The sequence below is a fragment of the Chelonoidis abingdonii genome, chromosome 25 (assembly GCF_003597395.2).
Source record: "Chelonoidis abingdonii isolate Lonesome George chromosome 25, CheloAbing_2.0, whole genome shotgun sequence".
Lineage (NCBI taxonomy): Eukaryota > Metazoa > Chordata > Testudines > Testudinidae > Chelonoidis > Chelonoidis abingdonii.
Genome location: NC_133793.1, coordinates 6,524,075 through 6,543,716, shown reverse-complemented (window position 1 = coordinate 6,543,716; position 19,642 = coordinate 6,524,075). Strand labels below are relative to the sequence as shown.

The 19,642-nt window shown below is 45.6% G+C and overlaps 1 protein-coding gene and 1 long non-coding RNA gene across 5 annotated transcripts in view; both read left to right on the top strand.

The window, feature by feature from the left end:
* Positions 1-91: 91 nt before the first annotated feature.
* On the top strand, positions 92-7,891 carry LOC116829158 (uncharacterized). 2 transcript variants are annotated; one of them, XR_004374687.2, is made up of 2 exons: positions 92-395; positions 4,330-7,891. It is a non-coding gene; the product is annotated as an uncharacterized LOC116829158 (long non-coding RNA). The 2 variants fall into 2 exon arrangements; XR_012654867.1 differs by lacking the exon at positions 92-395 and adding an exon at positions 1,472-1,637 and having other exon boundaries at positions 4,330-5,519.
* A 1,028-nt stretch (positions 7,892-8,919) lies between these two features.
* PTP4A2 (protein tyrosine phosphatase 4A2) overlaps positions 8,920-19,642 on the top strand; it is a 26,790-nt gene continuing 16,067 nt past the window's right edge. Inside the window, exon 1 of one of the 3 annotated variants that reach the window (XM_032787829.2) lies at positions 8,920-9,130. The gene's annotated coding sequence lies outside the window, so the exon portion shown is untranslated. Of the gene's footprint in view, positions 9,174-19,642 lie in introns of all 3 variants that reach the window. The other 2 variants (XM_032787831.2, XM_032787830.2) reach the window with 2 other exon arrangements.

Below are 19,642 nucleotides of genomic sequence, written 5' to 3'. Positions count from 1 at the left end.
GCACCGACCGCCGGGGCTCCCAAGACAGGAAGTGAAGGGCCGGAAACAGCACCCCCTCCGCCGCCAACAGCTCTTCGCCCACTGCGCCTGCGCTCCCGCCGCCGCCCGCTCCCGTGCGGCGTGGACGTTCGCCCACCGCCCCCGTCACAGAAGGCTCAAGCACTAAGCATGCGCTGCCTCCTCCGTCGAGAACAAAGCGCCGAAGGGAACTGATGCGCATGCCCAACCGTCGCCCGCTGTCGTCCGTGCGCACGCGCAACCTTCAGCCCGCGAAGACGCGCGCGCGAGACTCTCGTTGCGCACGCGTCGCGCTTAGCGGCGCCTTATTAAGTCACAGCCCCGCCGAAAACAAAGTACCAAGGGACCTCAATGCGCCTGCGCAGCCCTCTAACAAGGTACGCTGCGCGTGCGCAACCAACGCCTTGAGCAGAGAACAAAGCGTTGGCCACACCTCAGTGCGCATGCGTATTGTATTTTCTCTCAGCCTCCGTGGCCGAAAACTCAAGGCGTAGCGTGGTGGCCTCAGTGCGCATGCGCACCTTCCTTCCCCTTCCCCTAGCTCTGCTGCGTGTGCTCGCAAGTCGCTGCGCGATCTCCGAACATGCTGGCGTGCGCATGCCCGGGGTCCTGGGGCTGATGGCGGCACGTGGTCGGGAGAAGGGGAGGCAGGGCGGGGACTGGGTGCGGGGCGGGGACAAGGCATGAGATGAGCCAATGGGAAATAAACAGCCCCGCAGACACTGCATGGGAGGGGCGGTGCCTAGACCCCGGGGACAGGGGCTGTGGCTATGGGGGTGTTGGGGGGCACAGGGACTGTGGGAATGGGGCTCTTGTGGGCACAGGGATTGTGGGTATGAGGGGTGTTATGAGGACATTGGGGTGGTGGGTATCAGGGTGTTATGGGGATACTGGGGTGGGAGGTATGAGGGACATTGGGGTGGCGGGTATGGGGATGTCGTAGGGGCACAGGGATTGCAGGTATGGGGGTATTGTGGGGACATTGGGGTGGTGGATGGGGTTATGGGGACACGGGTTGCAGGTATGGGGGTGTGTTCTGGGGACTTTGGGGTTGTGGGTCTGGGAGGTGTTCTGGGGACACAGCGAGCAGAGTGTAGGATGGGACAGGAGCGTGAAGGCTAGACAACATATACAGGCTATGACAGGATTTCTCAAACGGGTTGCTGCTTGTGCAGGGAAAGCCCCTGGCGGGCCGGGCCGGTGTGTTTACCTGCCCCGTCCGCAGGTCCAGCTCATCGCAGCTCCCACTGGCCGTGGATCGCTGCTCTGGGCCATTGGGAGTTGCTGGAAGCGGCGCCCAGTACGTCCCTCAGCCTGCGCTGCTTCCAGTAGCTCCCATTGGCCCGGAGCAGCGGTCCGCAGCCAGTGGCAGCCGCGACCGGCCGGACCTGCAGACGGGGTAGGTAAACGCACCGGCCTGGCCCGGCCCGCCGGGGGCTTTCCCTACAGAAGTGGCGACCCCTTTTGGAGAAACCCTGGGCTATGACATTTACAGCAAACCACCCAAAGAAAAGAAAACCACAGCTGGAGGGCTGGTGATCTAGTCCTGCACTCGTGCTGTCCTGCCTAAGCACTTGCAGCACATACTGAGCTGGATGTTGCCTTCTAAGGACACTATGGTAGGTACAAACATGACCTCTTGGCACTCTTGCCAGAAGGCACTGCAGTGGCTTGTGTTCTCGTAGATTCCAAGTGGTGGAGTAATGTCGTTTTGGAAGCAGATCTAAGATTCTTGGAAGAGGCGTTGTTAGAAGTTGATCCAGTCCCAATAGGGTCCAGCTACAAAGGCTTTGCAGAGCACCATAGTGAGCTGTTGGAGATGAGCTGATTTTGAATACAAGGGAGGAAGAAGAGATACTACAGGAAGCAGATGAATCTGTTCGGAGTTTATAAATTCCACACATAAGGTGGTGGTGACAGGAGGCCCAAAGCTGAGCTAACGCGGAAAGAACTCTTTCCCTGCAAATCCTCATGAAATCCAGTAATGTTGCTGAGTTTGACAGCTTGAGTCTGGAGTGACTCAGGAGCGTCAGTTCCAACCTCGGGAAGGAGCAGGGCATACACCCCAAATTGGTTGTGAGTTCTAAACTTAGATTTCACCAACTAAGTAGCAAGTGTGAACTCCACAGGCATTACAGTAGCCTTAACATGGAGTCACAGACAGTCCCATGGGGTACTCCAATCTATCTTGCCACCCTCATACTCTTGCCTTTGTGATAGATGGTCCCTTACACCAAAAATCACAACAATATTCAGGTTACTCCCAGTCTCAAAGGACCAGTCACTTACTCCAGCTCTTTTAGACCTTCACCAAAGACAATGCTTTTAGCCAATCCTATAATAAACCAACTGAAGATTTATTAACTAAGAAAAAGAAATGAGGGAGTTATTTGCAAGGTTAAAGCAAGTAAACATACACAAATGAGTCTCAAGTTCCAAAGGGTAACAGAAGCTGCTGTGATGTGCAAGCTCTGTAAGTCCTTTTTAGCTAACCTAGGCTAAGCATCAGGGGTCATTTTAGGGGAGATTGTCTGGTTAAGGCTCTGTGCTGGGACACAGGAGATCTGGCTTCAGTTCCTGGCTCTGGGCAAGTCACTTAATCACCCTCAGTTCTCCATCTGTAAAATGGGGATAATACTTTCCTTCTCTCACCCTTTGTCTCATCTTTTGAGTTTGCTCTTTGGAGATGAGATGCTCTCTTACTATGTACAGCGCCTAGCACAGTAGGGCCCCAATCTTAGTTGGGGCCTCTGTGTTTACTGAAATACAAATTAATAATCATTAATCGTTGGTTGTTTAACTGGCTGCAGCATCCGTCCATCCCCGAGGCAAAGCTACAGCGTGGATATGCTTTTCCTCTGGATGGAATTGGGAAGTCAGTCAATTCCAGTGCCGAATGTGTGGTCCTCCGTGCACTTCCTGCCCTCTGTCCCGTTCTACAGGGGTGTAATAAGGAAGCAGAGGACTGCCTGGGTGGATGTGCGGGCTTCTGTGCTATCATAGTTATCCCCTGAAATTGGGATGACAACTCTGGGCTTCAACATACTAGCTATTGCATACTTCACAAATGGATGTGTGCCACAGAGACGCCCATCTGCAGCTTGGGATGGGGAGGGGTTTCGTGCTGGTTTGGAGAATAGAAGAACGCTTGTTCCAGCTTTCGTCAGTGTCATTCCTCCTGCAGCTGCCTGCTTTAGCTAAGCAGCCGTGGCAGTTCTAGGGGGCTCTTCTTGAGAGGGGGCCTGCAAGGGGAGTCCTGAGTCTTTCTCTCCTTTGCAACCCTCTCTTAATCTCTTCTGCTAAAAAAGGAAGTTTTGGTTCATGGGCTCAGATCAAAGAGATCGTCGTTCATTAGTATTACAGGTTAATATCAGTTTCTATGTCTGTAGCCCCTTTGGTCTCAGAGACCCCACCCTGTGTAATGAATGCTGTGCTCTGCTGCCCTCTGGTGGTGAGTGTGGGGTATTTGACATAGACCAACACGTGGTGTGCACTGTGTACACAGTGGGTATGTCTACACTGCAATTCAAAATTGGTGCCTGGCCTGTGCCGGCTGACTTGGGATCCTCGGGCTAAGGGACTGTTTAACTGTGGTGTAGACATTCGGGCTTGGGCTGGAGCCTAGGCACCAGTAGCCTGCAAGATGGGAGGTGGAGCCCAAGCCTGAACATGTATACCACAATTAAACATCCCTTTAACCCGAGCCCTATAAGCCTGAGTCACCTGGCACAGGCCAGTTGTGATGCCTAATTGCAGTGTAAACATACCCAAATAGGCAAAGATGAGACAACAGGAACTTTGGAGAGGAAAAATAATCCAATTTTCAGAATAGAACCAAGCATATCAAAACACCAGCTCATACGGCACATAAGCCCTCTTCAGAACTTTCCATGTCTACAGTGCCTTCCGTCCAAGGCCTTCATAGAGTGAAATATACCCCATGTGCAGGGGCTTGGCACAAGGTCTATACATCACTGAATCCCCCAAATTAAGACACACATGGGTCTTAAGTGGTGCATAGGCCTCCTGCTTGCCCTCTGGAGCACTTTATGAACACAATTGCAGCCCTGCAACACCCTCCCATTATCTAAATGTCACACGCAGACAGTGTGCCCACTTGATGTTGTGCCCAGGACAACAATCCCACATGACACCAGGAAAGGAAAGCAAGTGGCATGCTATAAGTCAGCACTGTTTTACAGAAGTGTGAGTACAAGTATGTGTGTGCGTGCGCGCATTTTGGCCAGTTACAGCCACGTGGCCAGGACTGAAACTCTCATCCAGCTCACAGGTTTCTCTTCCTTGTTCTAGATGGAGTCCAGCCAGAAGTGGAGTCATAGCTGCAAGAAGGGGCAGGGTCTTGCTGAACCCAGGCTCTGAGTCAGCTGTATCCGGTGTTCCACCCCTTCTACAAAGAAGCAGATCAATGGGTCATTCATACCTTTCACTGGAGCTACCTGGAGCCCGGCCAGATGAATCAGTCTACTAAACCTGTTCTCCCTTCTGTGTGCCTGTTGCTCACCTCTACCTATGTTCTCGGGCCTTCTTCCAATTCCCTTCTACCTCCCTCCTCTCATCCTGTTAGGATGAAGCTTGAGAACTATTTCCATTCCCAGAATACATAGTATGTTGTTTTTGTTGGGTATTTGTCTGGCATTGGGAACTGACATCATAATAAGTCACCAATGGCAGTAAGGTATGTAAACACCCCAGGTCTGGCTCCACTCATCTCACTGGAGTAACCCCCTGTGGAATTCCAACGAGATACACTAGAATAATGGAGATCAGGATCTGGGGCCTGATCCGAAGCCCAGTGTAGTCAGCTGGAGTCATTGATGTCAGTGGGCTTTGGATCAGGCCTCAGTCCCCTGATCTTACCCCCTTACTCCAGCCATCTAAACTTTCTCTTTGAATCAGTGCTTTGGTAAATGCCAAGGGAAGAAGCGAGACTGTTCAGCTTTCTCAGAGTTATTATTTCAGGCTGCCTGTAGACTCATGCTTGGTTACATTTGTCATGTCTTCAAGGTTTCCTTTGCAACCATAAGGGCTAGACGCATTTTTTAAAAATGAAAACTGGGATTCAGGAGCACAATTGTGCATAAGAGGTGATTTCCATGGCAAACGCCACAGCTGTGGGATACATGAGGGCCAGTGTTATGACCCCTTGTGCCACCCCAAATCATTTATCCCCTCTAATGTATCTCTACAGTTCTTTTCATGAACCGAAAGAAGCAGCATGACAAGTCTATTTGCCCTCTTTGTATCCTGCTCTTTCCAGTGCTCTCCACCTTCCGTAATTACTAGCTGCTGGCTTCTAGCACAAATCAAACTTCTCCGCTCGGTGAACAACACAACCATGCTTTTCTCCAGGGTTTATGGTAACTCGTTTTTCCTTCTTCCTGGCACAAGTCCCTCAGAGCAGTGACTACTATGTTATCTTTGGTTTCTGTCTTGCAGTTGTTTTATGTTGGCCAACATGTGGTTTCATGTTTTTATCACAAGATACGGAACTGACAGTCTCTTTCTGACCTGCCCTACATTTCAGATGCAACTCTGACAGGTACCGATGCCTCAGAAATAATTTAGAGCAGCAGGTAAAGATCAATATATATTTGATTCAAAACAGAGTAGGGAATGCCTAGCCCACCTGCCCTATGGAATCTCCTCTGAAGTGCACATGGGGTCTCAGAGAACATTATGTAGGACATGTGCTGTGAGATGGGCCAGGAATGAGATAATTTGAGTCAATACTGAAGGATGTAGTGTTCTAAACAGTCTTTAAGGTATTGGCACTAGGCCTTTAAGAATTGACTTAGTATGTAAACCGTCCATCAAGAACATAACTTCCTGTTATCTAGTAAGATCTGCCAAGATCCCTAATCACCGAACAGAATGGAATTAAATACACAACTTGTATTGTAAGAAAGTGCATGATCTCTGCTGCTTTTCATGATATGCCAAAGCATGACTCTTAAGTGTGGCCCCTTCCTGGGTGGAACGTGGTTGCTGAGTAAAATTGCACAGTAACATCACTCAACAGTTCAGCACAGGAAGTGAGGACAAGCAGCATCTTCCATTGGAACTGCAAGGAGGATTTAGAGAGGCAGAATGTAATTACTTAAATTGGAATTTGGCCAGGAACTTGGACCCTGTGTTTTCAGAGCCAGAGGTCCTGAACTCTCCTGCAGTCAACTTGCAGTCCTGCACAGTGAAAGTAAGTGGATTACTTGACAACTGCGGAATCTTTTAAATGGTCGTGCTGCTGCCTGTGCTGTCCCTGTTGTGTAGATAATAAACAGGGGACTTTGTTCCCGGGGACAGTCATCCTGATGCCTTACTCCAGCGCCACTAAACTTACGTACTAAAATGTTTGTCCTTTACCCGTTGTTCATAATAGCCCAAATACATCCCTGGAGCTACCCATGAAATGCCACCTTGATGGAGAGGCATAACTGTCTCTGAGCTATGAAGGAGAAACGGGGTGGCACACAGTGGGATGAGTTAGTGTGGGATTAATGTGATTTCATTATAGAGGAGAAGGGAGCTAGAGAGCCAGAAATCTCTCTACTGTACTCAGGTTGGAGAGGGTGGGGATTTCCCAGCCTCACTCAGTGCTTTTCCCAGGGAAGGATAGTCCCTCTCCTCCTACGAAGGCTTTTCTCCTCTCTAAATAACCATACAACTTGTTACAAAAGCTTTATCTTTCCTGAAAATTCCCCCTCCAAAAGGGCTTGCTTCCTTGCATATTGCTGTAGTCCAGGGGTTCTCAAACTGGGGGTCAGGACCTTTAGGGGGTCATAAGGTTATTACATGGGGGGTCGTGAGCTGTCAGCCTCTACCCCAAACCCTGCTTGCCTCCAGCATATATAAATGGCGATAGATATAAAAAAGTGTTTTAAATGTATAAGGGGGTTCGCACTCAGAGGCTAGCTATATGAAAGGAGTCACCAGGACAAAAGTTTGAGAATCACTTCTAGTCAAACACTAGCTCCCTTTACACCCAGTTCTTGTTCTGTTTCTTGTCCTCTCCCAGCAAAACTGAATCCTTGGGCTGATCTCCCAGCTCTCTGTCACCCTGTGCACACGGTATTATAGACAGAAGGTTAGGGTGACCTGCTTCTGGCACCTGAACCTGAAATCATTGCCCTCTCATCTGTGGCCAGTGCAGATGGCAGAGTTTCAACAGTGGCTGCTGAGTCATGACATTCTTTTCACCCTGCTCGGTATCTTCCATGGCATGTTCTCAGTGTTTAAACTTCACCTGAGAAGGCCCCATTTTCTGCCTGTTAGTTTGTTCTCATGGGCAGGAATGCAGCAGTTCTCACCTGGCAAGTTATCTGCATTTGATGGTAAAAATTTCAGGGTTTGTGGCATCTGAGGTGGAGCAATTCTTCCCAAGTGATCCACTTTTTATACTGATAACCTCATCTGCAGGGAATGTCTAACAACCGCATCCTTGGACAGTGGCAACCTTCAACCTTGGCTACATTTTGGGCATAAATGCCCATCCATCCTGCATCTTTTATTATTTTACATAGTGCCACAGGTATGTATGGCACTTTACAGGGGAATAGAAAGACAAAGTATCTGCCCCAAGGGGACTACAATCTAAGGGATTTACCATCAACAGCTGGGGAGGCAGGACATCAGAATCCTATTCTACAGTGTCAATGACTTGATACATGGTATCGGAGAAGTCACTTCCATCTTCTGTACAATCGGGTTCATATTTACTCACCTTTGTGAAAAGCTTTGAGTTCTGGGGGTACAAAATGCTGTGCAAGTGCAGAGTATTATTATTACTTGCACAAGAGACATCTCACTGTGTATGGCTGAGGGCTGCAGAATCAAGATTAAAAGATGCTTCCTGGAACGGTGTGATGCATGTTAGGATATAGATATTCAGGCCCATCTGCAAAGATCTTTGCTTTCCAACCAGCATTTACCTCTTGCTTTCCTTGGGAAATAACATCTATGCAACACCCAGGGCTTTTTGTTCACTGTCCCCACTCTCAATGTCTGTTTATCAATATTGCAACAAATCCATGGTCAGCCAGGAACTTCCTGGCTGTCACTACAAATTTCACAGCAACCAGGTATAGAACTTGGTCCCTTCTGTTTCCAAAACACAGGAGCCTAGCCCTGGAGTCTAGAGGAGAATCACCATTAGCAGTATAGGGCTTTTGATACCCAGCTGAGCAGTTCCAGCCCCTTTCAGCAGAGGGCAGGTGCAGGTCCACAAACAAAGGGAAAGAAAGTGGAAGTGGTGGGGGGAGGGGCAATGTGAGGCGCAGAGTAGGGCAAACCAAGATGGGGGGGGGATCTATACCAGGGATGTGGACCATACCACCACTATTGTTGGGGTGCAATGGGGCATTCCGATTGTGATTATGAAGTGGAAGGGGCCATCCTGACGCTACTGAGGGGGGAAAGGCACCTAGGCCAGGCCAATGATATTTTGGGGGAAATGAGCCATTCCAATGATGATTTTCTTTCTGGTGGGGGGCCTGGACCAAACCACTGCTGACTTGATGGGGGGGTGAGAGACGGTAATTGGCCGGGAACTGGTTATTCCAAGGTAGGATGGGTTATGCCAATACTATATTTAGGAGGGACTATACCAATGCTAGGGCAACCATACCATTGCCAGTTGGGGGGACATGAGCCGTACCAATGCTGATCAGGGGGTAAGAGCGGCCACATCCTGCCGTTTTTTTTGTGGGGGGAGAAGGGGGAAGGCCCGTACCAACGCTGATGGGAAGTGACTGACTAGGTCATTCCAATGCCAGGACTGGGGGGAGGGCGGGCCATACCAATGACGGCTCTGGGGGGGTGGGCCGTACCAATGCTGGCGAGGGAGTGTGCGCGGGCCATGCCATCGTGCGGCGCTGCGCGGGGGGAGTGCCTGTGTGAGGAGGAGCCGTTTCCCGAGGGGAAGCCGGCGGACGGGGCGGGCTCACTCGCGGTCTCTGCGGCTCCAACCGGCCGGGCTCGTTCGTCCTTCCCCCTCCGCCGGCAGAGCGGCTGCCGCCGACGCCGCGCCCCCTCCCTGCCCGGTGTGTGGGAGGCGCCGGGCCCGCTCCGACGGACACGGCCGCGCTCAATGCCCAGGGTGAGGAGCCGGGGTCGGGCCGCGGGGAGGGGGGCGCACCCAGGTGAGGAGGGGCCGGGGATTGGGGGCTGAGGGTTGGTGAGGCCCCGGGGACCTTAGGCCTTGGTGTCCTGCCCGCCCTCCCGCCTGTGGGGGTGGCCGGGGCCGGAGCCGGAGCCGGGCCCAGGCCGGGGGCGGGGAGGGCTCTGAGCGGTGCTGGTGGGGCCGAGGGAGTAGCATGAGGTGGGGGGCGGATTGCACAGGTGTGTCGGGGGAGGGGGTGCTGGGGCAGCATGTCCTGGGGGAGGCTGAGGGTTGCACAGCCCACATGGGCCCTGGAGGGAAGGGGAGCCTGGCCTGGGGCACGAAGGGCAGATGTGGGGGTTGAGGTGCTGCCAGAAGTGGTTTGTGTCTAAGCCGTGGGGTGGGTTGCGCCTTGCTGAGTTGTGCTGGTGACTCCTCCTGTGCCTCGTTAGCATGATTAGTCACAAGCTGCTTTTTCTCTCAGGGCATTTTCAGCTGGGGGTGGGAAGGTGGTTGCCTTTTTCAAAAGCTCCCGTGTAAATGGAAAGTGGATTGTGAACCCCCTGAATGAACAGCAGAGGTTCTGACTCACAACTGCAGTAGCAGTGTAAAAAAAAAAAAAAAAAAAAACCAACAAAAAACCCTCTGTGAGTCAAAGTATAGAAATGTTTGACTTCTATAAGTCCAACTGATGGAAAGAAATTATCCATTATATAGACTGAGAGTTTGACAAGAGGTAGGGCTATAAATATCTGTGAGAATGCTATGCTGGAATGCATTTCTGTGAACGTGCATGTCTTTTAATGAGACGTGGCTCTAGCTGCAAATCTTCTGTGTGCTTCTAATAGAAATAAAGGGTCAACTTCATAATTCTTAATTACCTCTAATTGTAAGTGTCAGTTTTCAATTCAGAAAGTGGGAACTTACGTTTTCTATATCAGAAATGTGAACATAGTTTGCCTCTCAGTTCTTGCCTCTGTACTTTGCCCTGTTGTGGAATGCTGCATTGGTTAACTTTTGTGAGGCCTCTGGGAGAGGACTTACTAAAGTACAGTTCTGGAGACTCCCTCGTCTAGAGAGAACCAGTATTGTAGACTGTTTATATAAAGGCAATTTTTTTAATTGGGTTAAAATGAGAGAGTCCGTAGATGAGCAGAATGATTCATTAGGTACTATAATATTTTTGTGTCTGATGGCCTCTGCAAACTCTAGGGGTGGCACTTTTTGATTGCTTGTGAGGGGGAAGCACATTGTCAGTTGTAAGCCACGCTAACTAGTGAATTAGCTTTCTTTGTTATGTATAAATGTATTCTCTATTATAATCAGATTAGTCTGGTACTTTAATCACTTGTTAAAGAGTTGAAGTAAGTGCAGAATGTCTCCATGTAAATATTACTGTTTGAACACTGAAAGTGCAGCACCTTAAGGGTTGGAGAGTCAGGGTTAAGGTATCAGAGTAGCAGCCGTTTTTGTCTGTATCCGCAAAAAGAACAGGAGTACTTGTGGCACCTTAGAGACTACCAAATTTATTTCAGCATGAGCTCCAAAGAAGTGAGCTGTAGCTCACGAAAGCTCATGCTGAAATAAATTTGTTAGTCTCTAGGGTTAAGGTAAATACCTTTTTAACATATAGGAACATAGGAGTTGCTATGCTAGGTAAGACTAGAGATCTGCCTAGGCAGATATTTCGGACAGGGGTATAAGGAACCTCATAGTAGACAATTTAAAATATTGTAACCATAGAAGAAATTTTTTTTCTTATCCCCATCTTAGTGGATGATTTAAGGCCTGAAGCATGATTTTTTAATATATATTCTAATTTTAAAATGTTTTTAAGCATACTAAGCTCTGGTGTCAATATCATATGTTTTTGGCAATGAGCTCCATAGGATAATTGTGCTGGGTGTTTTTTTTAAAAAAGTTTCTTTTTATCAGTATTAAATTTGTTATCCCCTCGGTTTCGTTGGTGTCTCTCTGTGATTTGAGAGCATATGTCAGTAGGAGTACTGGGCTTTTTCGCTCTGATTGTTTGTTTTATATACCTCTGTCATGTTTTCTTGTTTCCATTATTTCTACTCTAAACACACATTCTTTTAGGTCTTGTATACAGAAAATCTGGCTATGCTTGAAAGCACTGTGTTGCTCATCTCTTTGAATTTTAACAATTGCCTATTAAAATCTCATTTTATATTTACTTACAAATTTCAGTGGCTATTGAACATGGCTCTTAATATGTGCACCCTTGGCCTTTAACTTTCCACTGCACATTATCAATTTTTCAGTAGAGACATAGTAAACTCATAGGCCTGGTCTGTGCTAAAAAGTTAGGTCAACCCAGCTATGTCGTTCAGGGATGTGGAAAATCACATCCCTGAGTGATGTGGTTAAGCCAATCTAACCCATAGGTGTAGATAGGGGAGATGAATTACCTATGCCAACAAGAGATCACCTCCTATTAGTGTAGATAGCGTCTATGCTGAAGTGCTACAGTGGTGTCTCAAGTGTAGACAAACTAATGTGAGATAAATGTGGTACAAGAAATGGAGTTTTCCTACTCTGACTCTATTTACTGAATAATATCTTTACCCTCTCTTGCATTAATGCTGTGAAAACACCACTATGTTTGCTTCCGGTTTGATGGGTTAGTATTTCTGATTTGTTGTTTGGCATTTTGAATTTTAAAAATATATTTGACTTGTGTGTTGCCAGGGAAGTTAATTTCTTGGTTTTCCAGAATATGGCACTTGATGCAAAAAAATTTCACACAACTTATTTTGGAATGGGCTGTTAAAACATAACACAATCTTACTTATATATAAGATGACTATGTAAAATGTCATTTAAGGTCATTTTAATTTTTTTCTTTGCAATTTAAACACAGTTCTATATTTTGAACATAAGAGCTTTTAAGCTCATCACGCTTCATTAGGTGGGCCCATTGTTTTTGATTATTTTGAAGTTGTTTTCACTTTTAGGAGCCCAGATGGAGTTGTTTGGGAACTATACTTAAATAATATTCAAATATGGCTCCTCTCTGAGCTGGTTTTAAACATGAGGATTGTTAAAAACAAAAAATTAAAACAGTATTTCCAGTTTCACAGCTGCTTCTGCCTCTCAGCAAACAGAAACTTCTTTGGCATAAAGCACATACCCAGTAGATTATCTTTGGAAATCCAAATGGAGTATCTGCTCATTTCCCACTGCTGACCTAGGCATAGAGATGTTTTTGCTTTCTTGTGTTAAACAGTGCCTGTGCTGTTGGTTATATTAGTTGTTTGAGCTCTCTCACGTTTGGAAACAGCAAGTGTTTTCTCCCATCTTCACTGAAGTTTTTGATGCAGGATCAGTGCCAGATTGAAAAGAGGTTTCTTGTGAAAAACACCTGACTGCTTTTATTCTCTCTTGCTAAATTGATTCCTTAGACTGAATATTTGATATTTGTCTGTCTTATCAAGCAGAAAATTGAGGTAAACCTGCCTTGTTTTAGGGCAGAGAACAGAGTGACTTGGCTCAAGCAAAAGGAAATGAGTGAGTCATCAGCAGAGCTTGTCAGCAAATTGGTAGGGCACTCACAGGGGCGAGTAATAAGGAACTGTAGAATTTCTTGACTTCTCCCCTCTCCAGGCACGTGTCATTACGAACAAGCTGCCTTTAGAGATTACGTTTAAGAATTGTTTCCAAGAAACTATAGAACTTGCATTCTGTTCTCTATACAGTTAGCGTATTCTAGAAAAGAAATGTCATTGAATTGAGTTCCTGAAGCTTCAGTGTTGCGTTTGTCCATTGTGCTAAACTTGACTAGATTCGAGAACTCTTAAAATCCTGATAAAATCTTTTGCTTACAAAGCACCTTTTGAATCCAGCAGAACCCTTAAGGCACTTCTGAATGTACCTGTGGTATTAGTGAGACAAGGTAGATGAGTTAATTTTTTTTTTTTTTTTTTTATTGGACCAGCTTCTGTTGGTGAGAGAGACAAGCTTTCAAGCCAGACAGAGCTCTTCTTCCTGGGTCCAACATGGCTACAACTACATTGCACGCAAACTGTAGTATTAACATTTCTCACTTCCACCGCACATGGGGTAGAATGTAGCAGCCCTACATCGGAACAGGAAGTGAAGTGTAATGCAGTCAAGTTAAATTACAAGGAAAGTCTAGTTAGGCCATAGTATAAAGAGAATTGGATTTTTTCTAGGACACAAGTCTTGTAGCACTCTACCTCCCCCTCCCCCCCAAAAAAACAAACAAACAAACAAACAAAAACCTCCAAAACAAAACTCCATATCCCTTATTGCAGGTATGTAAGTATAAAACACAGGAATTAAGATTTTTATGAGAGGGAAGGAAAGAAAGCAAGTTCAGCACTTCATGACTATTAAGTAATAGCATTAAAAGAATATCAAATGTAGTATTCAGCTGAGAACAAAATGAGTTAACATAAACTGGATTGCAAGATGCTGTTCTCACAAATATTGAAGGTATTCTTTTAATACAGATGGTAAATTAGCAGGTTTTGCTTTGCATCTTGTGCACTAGATTATTTTGAAAGGTGATCCAACTAACCTTTCCCAAAGTATCTGTATCTTGCAATTCTGGGAAGCTGCAGCTGTTGCAATCTGTTTAACTGCCTTGATGTAGCAAGGGAAATACTTGTAAATGTAGGTTTTGGAAGGGGTGGTGAAGCTAGGGAGCACCTTAGTGACACAAGTACTCCTGTTCTTTTTGTGGATACAGACTATGCTGCTGCTACTCTGAAACTTATGATTGTTGATAGTTGCTTGTCAGGACTGTTCTGCTAATCTTGTGCAGGATAAATACAGAAGTACAAGGATTTTGCACAGTTGAAGGACTTGATTTAAGTATCAATCCATAGTAAAGTAGGTAATCTCGAAGTATAAAATCAAACTTAAATGCCATTGCTAAAGTTCACATATTTAACATTGCCTTCAGTCTGTCAAGTCAGAAATCATATTTGACTGTTTTTGGTTCATCTAAAAAATAAGTGACTGATGCAGCATTTTTTAAAATAAAACTTTAGAGGCTAATATAGGGGTCTTCTTCCATCTGTTTGTTTTTAAGCATAACTCTTGCAAGCTGTACAGTATTTTTGCATGTAATTTAGCTAATAAAGATGTCTTTTTAGATCATATCAAGTGCTATGAGGCTATTATAAAGGTGTCTAAATAGCAAAATTAATCATGTCAGTGCGAGGCCTACTCTGGTTTGTAACAGACCAGTCACAGCTCACTGAAGTACTGAGGTGTTGGATGCCTTCTTGCCTCTGTCAGTAATACTTAATGAAATTATCCATAAGAAGACAACCTACTTACAATGTTTTGGTAGCCATTCATGTTCATCTTCCCTCTTTCTGAAGAACAAAAACTTGGAATCAAAACTACCTGAGAATTGTTCATTTTGTGGCATTCATTGAGGTTGAAGCTTAGTTATATTTTCATTCTGATCAATCATTATGGCCAGTCAGTGCTCCCAGGATTAAGTGCCTGTTGATATCTTGACTGGCAGAGTGAAAGATGTTTAAATTTACTGTCTGGATTTAGGGGCTTTTTGATCCGGATAATAGGGTTTTCCTTAACTCCTTAAAAAAAGGTTATTTCACTGATATAAATTGTTCTGTTACATTATGGTATTTAAGAGTTTGGGGGCAAATGTGCATATAGACAACCAAATAGTCTTTAGATGCTTATATATAGTTTCTCAAAATATTCATATATTTAACATGTAGCATAATGGATCTCAAACTTTTTTTTTTACACTGATGGAGTAGGGGCTTCAGTCTGGCATGCCTCCCACAGGGCAGAAGCCCCAAGTTCTGGTGCACGTCCCATGGGGCTGAAGCCCTGAGTCCTGGCGCACCGGGACTTAGTGCTTCAGCTCCACCGCAGGCATGCCAGGACTCAAGGTGTGCTGGGGCTCACTGCTTCAGCCCTGAAGATGTCACCTCACCTCCTTGGAGAAACTGAGGAAACTTGAAGCACTATCTCCTCCTCTCTAGAAAAGAGAAGGAAATTAGGTGATGGTGAGAAATTAGGAAGAGATTGGGGGGTGGGGGGGAGGACCTTCTGGCTCTATTACCTTGGCTCTCCAGAGACACTGATGGAGAAGGAGGTGCAGACACACTTCTCCCCCAAATAATCTGACCCTGTGGTGAGGAATAGCAGAGAGACCTGTCCCCCACACAGCTCCCCAGCGATCCTGACCTGAGGGGAGGGGAAAGAAACCTGCCGCCACTTGGTTCCCCTGGGGAGAAGGAGGAAACAGTCCTTCCCCCACATGATTCCCTAGAGATCCTGATCTGGGGCCTGGTCTACACTGTGGGGAGATCGATCTAAGACACATACTTCAGCTACGAGAATAGTGTAGCGGAAATCGATGTATCTTAGATCGACCTAGAATCACTTACTGCTCCCCTGTCGACTTTGCTTCTGCCTCTCACGGAGCTGGAGTTCAGCAGTTGACGGGAGAGCAATCGGGGATCGATTTATCGCATCTAGTCTACATGAGATAAATCGATCCCTAATAGATGGGTCGCTACCTGCGGATCCGGTGGGTAGTGTAGATGTACCCTGGGAGAAGGAGGGGGTTTGAAGCAGAGATCTGCCCCTGTTGTGACTCTCCAGAGACCTGCTATGACCCAGGAGAGGGGAGCAAAGAGACCTGCCCCTCCATGGTTCCCCAGAGACCCTAACTTGATAGATATGTACATCATACACCCACCTCTTCCTAGAACTATCCATAACCACTTTGTTTCCCTTTGCAGGGCAAACATCTCTAACTCTGTCCCTTTGCACCACTCCTACCTGCCAGTTTTCATATAATGGCATGGCCTAAAGTAGGGGTAGGCGGACTGCAGGCCAAATCCTGACTTTTAGATGCTTTTGAATGGCCCCTGAAATCTTTTTACTAACTTCTTATTATCGTTTGAGTTTTTATGATTTTCTCTGGTGTCTTGTCCTTGACTATACCTTGAACAAGAAATTTGGACCTTGACACACACGCAATTGACTTACCCTTGCTTTCCATCTTCAAATCATTCTTCAGATATTAACTAACTAACTAGTTACTGCCCTTATGGGAGTATTATAGGATTATTAGCCCCATTTTACAGATGATGAATTGAGATACCAAAAATAAGGCCTGGTCTATGCTAAAAAGTTAGGTTGGCGTAGTTACAGTGCTCAGGTGTGAAAAATCCATCTGTGTAGATGCATCTAGGTTGATGGAAGAATTCTTCCATCAGCCTAGCTGCTGCTGCTAGGTGAGGTGGATTACCTACTGCAACAGGCAAACCCCTTCCCGTTGCTGTGGGAAGCATCTATGGTATGGTGCTATAGCAGCATAGCTACAGCACTGTACCTCTGCTGCTGAAGCGCCAGTAGTATAGACATGCTCTAAATGACTCACTGGAGGCCATCCAGTGAGCTGTTGTAGAGCCATTACTAGGACTCTGAGTTTCTGACTCTCAGTCCCACACCTAATTCACTAGAACATATTGTCTCCTTTGTGTATTGTAATAAAGACATCAAACTTTGTGGATGTTTCTCTTATCCTGGGAAAAGAAACTTGGGTAGAGTGTAACTCTTTGATTTGTTGTTGAATGGGAGAAGTGTAACCTCTGTGACCAGATGTTGCTGCAACTCCCAGTATAGTTGAATAGAGTTGGAGGAGGCACCTTCCTTTCAGAGCAGTCATTTGCTTGAAGAATGTCAGAACGGGTAGTTTTAGAACAATAAAAGAAAATATTCTCTCCACCAGAGATTGTTATGCTTCCATAGTGCTGTCAGGATGCTAGGGACTCTCCTCTCATGTATTGCATGATCACTAAACTGCTGAACTTTCCTATCTATTTAAACAGCTTTAACAGGTCCTCAGGAGTAAGTTAACTTTATAATTTTCCTTTTTGATATAACTATTCTTTCTTCAGGCCACAGTCTAAAAAGTGTCAGTTGGGTCTCATTTTATGCTTAAATGGAAAACACTGTTTCTGCCTGAAAGAGGACCACATTGCTCTTGCTCAAGAGTTTACAGGTGCTGAACACGTGCATATGCCATAACTTTAGTAATTTTTTTTACTAAGAATATCAGAGCTGTAGCGACTGTAAGAGATCACAACTAATCTGTTTGCTTTGAATTCTTGAAATGTGTACAAGATAAAGTTGTGACTAGTTCTCATGAATTGACAGGTGCAAGGACTTAACTGTGATGTATTAGCTGAAACTCTTCCTTCTGGGGGAGAGAATTTATAATGTAATCTTGTAATTATTAAACTGATATATATTCCAAGGGTCATTCTAGAAATCTGAATTTCATTCGCTTACAATAAAAACTGTGTTAGGGTTGGGTAAGGTGACTAACCCTGTTCTTGCCTCTGGCATCCTAATTAAAAAGGTATTTTTTTGGCTTTGAAAGCAACTCTCTTTAAGGAAATAATTACTGTTCTGCAGTTGATTTTTGACTTGGTGTCAGAGAGAGGGTAATTAATTGTGTGGGCCATTTTGATGTTTTAGTTCAAGTGTTAGGCTTCTGACTATAAAATGTCAGTTTTGCATTTCTTATATTTTCTGCTACTGGTTAAGGCTACTTCTTTAAAAAAAGACGTTGCTGTCACATTTCTGTAGCTTTAAGTGCTCTTATTTTTAACGTATCTTTTTTCCACTTTAGCTTAAGGGTCTATTTTATCTGAAATTATTCGTAGTAGATAAGACCATGCTGGTGAGGTTTGCCTTGCTCCCACTAGGTAAAGCTGAATTCCTTGTCTAAGGGTGAAAACTTGGTGCTCTTTACTCCTTGTACAAAGATTGGTTAATGAAGTTTATTGTTCAGAACTTCTTTTCTGTCATTTTTACACGAGGAATATGTTATTGACTCACTTTTTGTGTACTAGACAACCTGGCAAAATCTTGGACTGTCATGGTGATATCAGAGGAAGCCCAAAACCTGAGTAGCAACTGTCCCAGCTCAGATTTCTGCCTACAGTCATCATACTCCTCCAAATATCTTGTTAAAATCCTCCAGGAAAGGAAGCATCAACCTGAATTTTCTCTGCTTAAAAACAAGCAGAAAAAAAGACACTAGTGCTAATGTGGGGCAATAAAAAGCACACTTCCTATTTTTGTTTAGCATTTCACCCTTAAGTGTGCCCATCTAGTTTGCTTCCAGCAATGGGGTGGGTCTGTGTTTATATACTTCATGGCAGACTTAAACTTGTTACATCTTATTGGTGTAGTATAAAACATCTTTCATGTGACTTATATGTGGCAGGAGTGGATGATACATCCCTCATTACTGCAAACTTGGATAAGGTTGGCAGTGACTAAAAGTTCTTACCGTTAAATGTTTGGTTGCCTTTGAAATGAGTTTGTGGTTTCAGACTAGTTCCTACTGGATTATGTCCTATCTGCAGCCTGCCCTGGCTCCTTATCTCTCTGCATTTCAGTCAGATCTATGCTAGAAACTTCTGCTGGTTTATCCATGTTGGTTACAGGTGTGAGGTTTTTAACAACATTTCTATACTGACAAAAGCCGTAATGAGAATGGAGATGATACTGGCACAAAAGTGCTTTTGCTGGTTATCTTATTTTGCCATGGAAACTAACATAGCTCTGCCAGGAAAACCACTCTTTCTGATGCCTAGCACCATAGTAGTTCTGGCTGGGAGGAGGAGCAATTGCAGGGAAGTCTTCTCTGTCCTTGCAGCCATGGACTGGAGCATGATCAGTGGAGACAGTCTTCAGTGAATTTAGGTGCCAAACTCTAAAATCTCTGCTGAATGTGTATGAACTGAGAATTTTCATAGTTGTATAACTTGGCCTAATTTTGGCAAATTTTCATGGGGATGGCAAAAGGCATCTTCGTTCTGTGAAGGCAGCCTTGCCGAATGTCAAGACCCTGCTCCAAAGTATGAGGTGCAAGAGCTTCTCAGCAAAATGGCTATACAGTTTTTCTAACATGAACAAAACGTATTTTTCCCCAATCTCTTTCTCAGAAATGACTGAATCATTTTATCAGAAACTTCCCTCACACCCAACTCCCTCCCCCCCCCCCCCAAAAAAAATCAGCCTGAGGTAGGCAGGAGGCCAGCATGGAAAATTTCAGCCCGAATGGTTTGAAGTTTGGCAAAGTTATAAGCAACTGAAAGCAGGGTCTTAGAAGTATTGAGCAATCTTAATGGTGGCATTACCAGTTCAGCCTCTTACTCCATTCCATCCTCTTACTCCATTGTTTTAGGGCTGCTCCACACTGAAAACTTACTTTGCCATAGCTATGTCTCTCAAGGGTGTGAAAAATCCACACCCCTGAGAGATGTAGTTAAGCTGGCTAACACCCAGTGTAGACAGTGCAAGGTCAAAGGAAGAAATCTTCTGTCTACCTAGTGTCACGGAGTCCCCGGGCGATGCTCTGGAACAGCTCCCCACAAAGCCAGGCAGGACTTTGGGGAGCCTCCTCTCCCTCGGAGCAGACTTGTTCAGGGCAAGAAGCTCACACGTCTTCAC